Source organism: Mustela putorius, unplaced genomic scaffold (genome assembly GCF_011764305.1).
Source record: "Mustela putorius furo isolate JIRA1106 unplaced genomic scaffold, ASM1176430v1.1 tig00003845_pilon_pilon_pilon, whole genome shotgun sequence".
In the NCBI taxonomy this organism is placed as follows: Eukaryota; Metazoa; Chordata; class Mammalia; order Carnivora; family Mustelidae; genus Mustela; species Mustela putorius.
In genome coordinates, this window is record NW_025421998.1 from 1,161,728 (window position 1) to 1,169,116 (window position 7,389).

General features: G+C 41.9%; 1 protein-coding gene across 2 annotated transcripts in view; it reads left to right on the forward strand.

The window, feature by feature from the left end:
- The window catches only part of POU6F2 (POU class 6 homeobox 2), a 366,003-nt gene that overhangs the window by 322,200 nt on the left and 36,414 nt on the right, over window positions 1–7,389 (forward strand). The window lies entirely within an intron of this gene.

The window sequence follows — 7,389 nt, forward strand, 5'->3', positions numbered from 1 at the left end:
CAGGTGGTTAAGCTGCTGCCTGCAGCTCAGGTCAGGATCCCAGGGTCTTGGGATCGAATCTCACTTCCAGTCTCTGCTCAGCCGGGAGTCTGCTCCTCCCTATCCCCTTGCCCCTCCCCCAGCTTGTGCTCACACTCTCTCTCAAATAAATAAAATCCTAAAAGGAACCAAACTTATTCCTGATAACGCTATACTTCAAAAACAGCTTTTGAAATTAAAAATTCCAAAATTCATACCATTGGTATAAATTTTACATTACTGAGCTTAGAACAGGACAGTTAAAAAAATCATTACAGTGGTGGTTGATTCATTATGATAAATTACATTTTTTTGGACTGCATTGGAAGAACCTGAGTCAGTACACACACACACACACACACACACACACACAGGGACATTTAAAATAGGAAGCGCAAAACCATGAGAAACCACACCAGGACAGGTGCATTGGCCCTTTCAATCACATCCATCGATACCTGCCCGATGGCTGTGGCTAAGGGGGCAGATTGGTCACCTTTGAAAATGAGGATGCAATTTTATGAGAAAAACTCATCAGCATCATTCTAATGAGTTACCGTCTTTGTTGTGAGAAATGAGAAACTCTGTGGTCTCACCCTAAAGAGTATTAAAAAAAATTACTAAGAGGAAATTGAAAAAGTAATATATGTCAGAGTGATGAGGCAACTTTTTTTCTGATTGAACAGGTAGATAAATATGGCAAGCAGTATCAAAATACATTTAATTTTGCCACAACAATGGATATTCTCTTGACAAAAAGCATATGAATCACCTCAGACTCATGAAACCAGGTGGTAATAAATAGATGCATTTTTTAATGATGCTTGGAGTGGTTTCATTCCCTACGCTTCTTTTTTTTTTTTTTTAGATGCTTGTTTTCTTGTTTATATTTATTTAAATTCATCTTTACAGGCTGGATGCCCTCACAGTACTAGGTAATGCTAAATATGGGCAGCACTTTTCTTGAGCAATTGCCAAACATTTCCTCACTGGGACCCACTGCTCCAAAGAACCTAGAATGTTGGAGATCACTGGTCCCCAATTTATATTTTTTTTGGTTTGTTTGTTTTTTGTGGTTTTTTTGTGTTTTTGTGGGTTTTTTTTTTTAGCTCATTGCTATTGCTTTTTTTTTTTCTCCCATCTGGGAAAAAATATAAAATATACAGTTCATAGGTCCAGAGCTTCATCTAGGGATGTTTACTAAAGCTTCTAAGGACCAAGGCTGAGTCAAACTAAAAGGTGTTCTCCCAAGCAATAAATAACATTAATCTGATTTAGTCACTTAATCTGGCATCGGCAGGCAGAAGCAGAAATACTTCCCCACATTCTAGGTATTTTTTTGCTGGTATTAAAACTTAAACTCTTAGGCAAAGCCATATAAAATCTTACAAAGTTGGTCTGTCTGCAAAATGATGGCTTCACTACAGTGATGATCCTCTTTGGAAGGGAAAAATAATGTTTTCAGAATTCCACAGCATTAGCAGCAGCAAAGAAAATAAATAGGACTCAGAGTTTAATTTGTAGTCGTTGGGGGAAAAGGGAAAGATGATGAACAACGAATGTTACAGTTCATCCTTAAGAATCTGTCTTTGCTATCTGGTATGTGGAACAACCCTCTGGGCAAATATAACGACTATTAAAAACAAAAATATAAAGGCTCTGCAGAGAATTGGAAATTGGGGCATTAGATCATATTTACAAACATTTTCATTCCCTACCATTGAAAATCGAGTGAGAAGCCACAAATTGACACCTGGACCACAATGGCATGAAGGAATTTGCTTTGGTACCAGACGTCACACTTGCCCTTGTTATGTATTAACCATGGGCTGAAATATGCATTCTTTAAATTCCAGTTCCCATTCTCTATAGGAAAGTCTTAATACGTTCACAGATGAAGAGGGGGGAGCTGTGTGACAGCACAGTGACCCAGAGCCCTCATTTACCACAAGAATGAATTCATACGAGGATCCCTGTAGTGGAATCAAGATGGCAGAGGTCTTGCAACGGGGTTGTGGTCGCCAAGGAGGAATGTCATTCTGTGCAAACCGAGGGGCATTCCCCACCACGCTCCTGTCCTTCCTTGTCTCCAGTGGGAAACCAGCAGTTTCTGTTTATGTTCTTGGGGACCAGAGGTCCCAATGGATCTACCTCTACCACCCCCCTGATTGCTACCTGATTGCCGCCTGATTTCGGCAGGCATCAAATCCAGCTGCTGCTGCTTCTTTTTTTTTTTCCCTCAGTCTCCCAAAATGTAGAACAGTGCCTGGCCTTCTTCAAAGATTCAACAAAAACCCTGCTACTTTTCAAGAGAAAATAAGAACCTCTCAATGATGGGTGAATTCAGCTGTCCAATGACACATGTGAGCATGCAAACAGGCAGTCCTTAATAAGGGGGACCGCGGGAGATCACCTCAAGCCCCTTGGATTAAACCTCAGACTCTTGCCCCACAATTTTTCATAGACGCTTAAGGAAACACAGTCTTCTAGAGTGACCTTAAGGTGCCAACAAGATGCCCCGTTCCATGACAGTACTCAACACTTGGGACCTAACTTAAACATCCCACAGCCACCAGGCGGGAAGGGGGCCTCCTTCCTGCTGCTGCTGCTGTGGAAAAACATACTCTTTCTCTGATCAGTGCAGCTGTTTCTCGGAAGGAGAAAAGAGGCTGCAACCCCTACTCGTCAAGAGTGGGGGCTATGGCTTCATATAGTGGCTGCCATCTTGACCATCCGGCCTACTAGAAACCTCGACTCTTTTCTTCATTGGCCAGTTGCTGGTGCCATAGACAGCAAGCTTTACAGAATGCTCTTGTTAATCCAAAAGAAGGGATTTTCATGAACGCAGATGGCTGGGTGATTTCCCCGTCTTCTACAGTAGGAATGAGAGCAGGTGGTATAGCTGGGTGATGTGCACAGAGCAGACCCCAAAAAGGATTTGCTGAGTGAGTGAGTGAGTGAGTATATAAGCGCTTAACTTGTGCATGAAACAAATGAATGAATAAAGCAACACTTTTAATTTTGAAGCCATTCAGAATAAAACAGAGATGTTCAATTACCTGACTTTTCCAGATAATGTGGAAGAGATTTTTTCTTTGCTAGAATCACCTAGTCATTTCAATCCCCTACTCTTTCTGACAGTAAAAGAGTTGCTAATATGTCTGTATTATCTCTTTATACAAAAATACCTTTAATATGTAAATATTAATATTCATATAAACAAACACAAATTGCTAACCATAAGCAATAAATTTCCAAGGGGAAGATGGGCATGGAACAAAGTGGCAATTTCTCCTTCCATTTCCAAAAGAATCTCTCCAAATTCCACTTCCCTTCCCCAAAGAAAATTGCATTTAGTCCTGAAAGTCGTGTTTACTTGAGCTTTGCTAGGAGAACCTTTTCTGTGTCACTAGATATTTCTGTCCAGTCACAGATGAAGTCATTCAACTTTGAATTCTACATCAGGCCCAATAAAACTCTGAGCGAATATTTTACAAAATTCATTCTCCCCTCTTCTGTCTTCCTCTTCCCACATTCTAGTTAAGTAAAAGCAGAGTAGTAGAGGGAAAATAGCACCACAGAGAAATAAAGAACTCCTAAATAATCCAGAGCTTACCAATATGCCTTCCAATAGAGTAGATTTATAATTCAGATACAATTTTAAAACTTGCGGTGAGGGATGTTGGGTGGCCCAGTGGTTAAGCACCTGCCTTTGGTTCAGGGCATGATCCCAGGGTCCTGGGATCAAGCCCCACAGTGGGCTCCCTGCTCAGTGGGGAGTCTGCTTCTCCCTTTCCCTCTGCCTGCTGCTCCCTCTGTTTGTGCTCTCTCTCGCTCTCTGACAAATAAATAAATAAAAATCTTTAACAAAAGAACTTGTGTTGACAGTGGGCACCTATACTGTGCTCAAGAAAAGGATTAGTGTCCTGGACACTGATCCCTGCCCACCAGTCACTCCACGAGTAAGACAGGCAGTCAATTACAATAACTCCCCACTTAATTCCTATCTCACTGTAGATCATCTTGTGCACATTTAATTTAATCTTTAGACTACACTCTAGATCAAAACTTTTATTCTGCCAATGGTTCCTAATGCTTGAGTACAAAACCAAATAAAAGAGAGAATAGAAAAAGCTCACGTTTACAGTAAAATATGTAAGAACAGATATTGCGATGCATCTTAAAATTTTTAAAAATTGAGGGGAAAAAACAAACAAACAAACAAAAAAGCACCTGCATGCAGAGTGTTGAGTGTGCCAGATTCAGTTGTAGTGTTATTGTAATAGAAACTGTCAACAGTTCAGACCGTGGCCGCAGCTGCTAACTTCACTTTGCCAAAGGACTCAAGAAAGACTCAGGTCCAATAAGAATGATCATTGTATCAATTGAGTTGACTCTTACCTGGGAGGCCTGTCAGTTCCCTGAGATGTGGAGTTTCTTCCACAGTGTTTGCTGCTAATGGGCCACAGAACCAGGATTCAGGCCATGCTCTATAAGCAAATCATTCCCCTCGTGAAAGTCGAGTGGGATCCCTTTCCCCCTGACTCACCATTTGGAATTGGAAAACAAACACATTTACATTAGACTTTTTCTTTCTCGACAATTAAACAAATTAAAGACCGTGTTCCAGGCTGCTTTTGGGAGTACTGGAGGGTCTTGTGCTCCTTAATCATATGTCTAATTAAAGATAAGACAGGAAAGGAAGACCCATATGCACACCTTTATCACATCTTATAAATCTGCTGTTGCTGATGAGAATGGTCTTGCTAAGATAACTGCCAAACCACCGGGTTGAAATTCCCCGATTCTTCTGACCTTCCCTTGGGTGTTGACACTCTCCCCTCCTTTGGGGGCCACTGACTTTCCCTAGTGCAGCTCCCAGGTTGTGAAGAGCCTCAGTGGCATTTCAGCAATGAAGCCACTGCCATACTGTTCGTTTTTAAGTCGGCTGACATTTTTTTCTTTTTTCTTTTTTTTATTTAAATTCAATTAGCTACATAGAGTACTTCGTGAGTTTTGGATGTAAATTTCAGTAATTTACTGGCTGACCTGTCCACAGTCAGCATAGGCTCTCAGAACCAAACCAAGTTCATAGTCAATATAGTTCAATATGGTTCAATATAGTTCATAGTCAATATAGTCAATATAAGTTCAATATACACGTGGGAATGTGTATATTGTGCTCACAGCTGTAACTCCTCCAGCAGCCGTCACTCTCTCTCCACTTCTAAGCCTCTTTCTTGCCTTCATTTCTCCTCTACCTTGCAAGTGTTCTTAGTGAACAAAGTCCTGTGACCCACAGGGACTCCTTTTTTAGTATTACTGACCTTGATGATTGAGGTAAAGGCAGTCCCCTCTCTTTACCTGTTTTTAAAATTATAGATAGGAATGGCTTAGAAAATACTTGTTAATATTCATGATGAAGTCATATTTAACTTATTTTAAAAAAAAACCCACTGAACTATGGTCCCGGAAGGACAAGCTTAAATCTCTTGGTCACGTAATTGGCAGTTATGAAAACCCTTCCCCTAAAGTGGGGAGCGAGGACAGAAGTGATACCCAGCAGGGTAAGATCCTCAGAGCCTCTCACTGTCCCCGTCAACCGGCTCGGTGGCCACAGGCTGTCCCCTCCCCTTGGATTAAACCTCAGACTCTTGTCCTACAACTTCTCATAGGCCCTTAAGGAAACAGAGTCTTCTAGAGTGACCTTAAGGTGCCAACAAGATACCCCATCCATGACAGTAATCAACACTTGGAACCTAACTTAAACGTCCCACAGCCACCAGAAGCATTCCCAGGAGGGCCTCCTTCCTGCTGCTGCAGCTGCTGCTGTAGGAAAGGGTAGTCTTTCTCTGGTGGAGTGATTCTCCTTCCTTCAGCTTGCTGCCTCCATTCCTGACAAGGAGGGCTGAGGTGGGGAGAAGACAGATGGGCATAAATGCGGCCCCAGGTTGAACTGCTGAGAGAGCCTCTGCCCTCTGGGCCAGCAGATGGCTCAAGCCAGCTCTCCCACGAGCTTGTCTGAGGCACAGCTGGGACCTTCCAACAGCTATAGGACAGTGCTACAGCTCTGTGTTATGTTATTAGCACAGTGCTATAGGCAATGTGTTTTCTTCCAGCTACATACTCCCCTCCCAGGGACTGGTTTTCTCCAAGTCTACTCTCCAAGGCTTTCTGTCCCAGTGCCCATTCCTCAAGGGTTCCTCTGGGACAGGATTATAAATGGCTCAGACCCCTGATAATGAGTCCAGGGAAACAATCACCCGTCTTTGCCTGTTCTCAGTGGGAAGGTAGCAAGGGCCAATGCAGTAGAGCCCTCTCTCTGTGTCCCTCTCCCTCTCATCCCTCTCCTTTCTCTTCCTTCCTCTTCTTTGCTCTTCTTTTTCTCTCTTCCCTCCTCAGCTCAAAAACCATTGCCTCTCACCTTTAGATTCCTTATGGCGTATGTTCCCCAACTTTGAGGGAACACTATTTACTTAACTACCTTTATTAACCTAGAGGTGAGGGAAAACTCCCCATGCCCCCTTCCTGGGAGTGAGGAAGACATACAGAATTTTTAAATCTTTCTGTGTCTGCCCTCTGAATTCTAGAAATTGTCCTCCTGGTTTTCAGCAGCATAGTCTATTCCCTCCCTTGGAACGCAACGCCTACTGAATCTTGGTGCTTCAATGGAAACTTTCAGCTTAGCATTCTATTATAAGACAGGAAGGATTTAACTATTTTTCATGGTGAACTACTGTTTTCTGTTCTTCTTGGTAAATTATTTTCATAGTAAAGTCATACCACTCAGAAAAATACAAGAGAGTTGTACAAATTAATACAAATGCCAGGAGTTACACACAGGCAATATAAACAAAATTAAGCTAAGAACAAACGTTTATTGAACATCAGTTTGGTTAGTGAAGTATTGTTTGGAGACTTGTGTCCCATTTCATCCTCACAATGTCCTTATGAAGTGGATGTCATTATTCCCATTTTACAGATGAATACCCTGAGGTTCTAGGTAGTGAGGTCATTTGCCAACAATCTCCCACTGGTTAGGGGTTAGGGGCAAAACCTGGGTTTGCACCTGGGCAGTGGATAATTTAATTCCTCTATAAACATATCCTAAATTCCATTAAGCAGAATGATCTTTAATGGCTCTTAGGAAGATTTTAGAGGATTATTTTTATTGATGTTATGGTTATCTTTACAACATCTGGTTTTCATGCAAATTATCCTTCTCCTAATGTGACCACAAGTGACACTGCAAAGATCCTGGCACTTCTAATTCTTTACTCTTGTCTGTGAGTGGGGGTCTGAAGTTGAAAACCAATCATCCAACAGGGATCCTAATTCTGACAGCAGGAAACACTGAGTAGGTACATATTC